This window comes from Dendroctonus ponderosae, unplaced genomic scaffold, assembly GCF_020466585.1.
Source record: "Dendroctonus ponderosae isolate FM_Combo_2020 unplaced genomic scaffold, Dpon_F_20191213v2 Dpon_F_20191213_9, whole genome shotgun sequence".
Lineage (NCBI taxonomy): Eukaryota > Metazoa > Arthropoda > Insecta > Coleoptera > Curculionidae > Dendroctonus > Dendroctonus ponderosae.
Genome location: NW_026019116.1, coordinates 1943980 through 1945208, shown reverse-complemented (window position 1 = coordinate 1945208; position 1229 = coordinate 1943980).

Below are 1229 nucleotides of genomic sequence, written 5' to 3'. Positions count from 1 at the left end.
CTAAAGCTGAACTCAAATATTTGCTACTGCGCCCTTTGTTCTTAGACGACAAAATGTTGAATAAAATCCTATGTTTATAACGTTGAGACACTAAATAATTTGCAGCTTTCTTTTTTTTGGTTGAAAAATATTGCAAAGCCTGGTCAAATGTGATTTGTAATTTTAGTAATAAACTGTATCGAAAGTTCGTCTTGCTGCATCGCTTAAAGCATAGGAACTTCAACTGCATTAATCAAAAGAGTTAAAAAACGATAATAATAAATAAATAACAGAAAAATTATGATAGACGTGATTCACGACCAATTTAGAGTTAAATAATGTTATTAAAAAAGACATAAAAAAAAGTGAGGACAAACTAAAGCTCAATTCAATGAACCATCAACACATCTACTTCCGGTTTGGAAAACTTAACTATACTATGAAAACTCTAAGTAGCACATTAGACATGTTCTATGATCTATTCACATTAAAAACAAATTACTTAGGCAATTATCCAAAAGTCCCGATAAAAATTGGACACCAACCGTCTAAAAGGCTGCATGCAACTTGTAATAATAGAAATACAGTTTCATAAAACCTCTATTTAAAACATGATAAACGTGTTTTGGTGTGGTCACAGTTATTTCGGTATGTATTTGGTCATCTTCAGTCTAGCTGTTAGCTAGTGCTGGCTTCGACGTGATTCTTCGCGGATGCAATCAAAGGTGGATGTGTTGAAACAAGTGATTTAACAAAAAAAGTTGATCTAGATGAACTTCCTATTTGGACGCTTCACAAAAAAGGTAAATATTTCGTCAAAAGCTAGCTGTTTCGAACGAGTTTCAAATGGCTATATTAACACCACTGCATTTGGATACTAAGAAATGTTCTCTCGCAGATATCTAATTACCGGTTAAATCACAGACATGATATTTTCCCATCGTTATAAGTAATGCACCATAATCGTCGGTAATTTTCCCATATAAATATGCCTAAGGTTACATTGTATTGTTCTGCAGACTTCCTACAAACCACAATAGAAAATTGGCATTAAAAACGCAAAGAAATTTTACATTCCGGCTAGTGTTTGGGTATTTCTCGCTATTTATTGTTCTTTACCTCGTTTCATGTACATCTTTTTGCCCGCTAAACTAGAATATTTCGTATTTTCTCATTTGTTTTATTAACGTATTTTATTGTTCAGTCTTAATCTAAATATAAATGCAATCAATGCAAAACTTAAAAAAAAA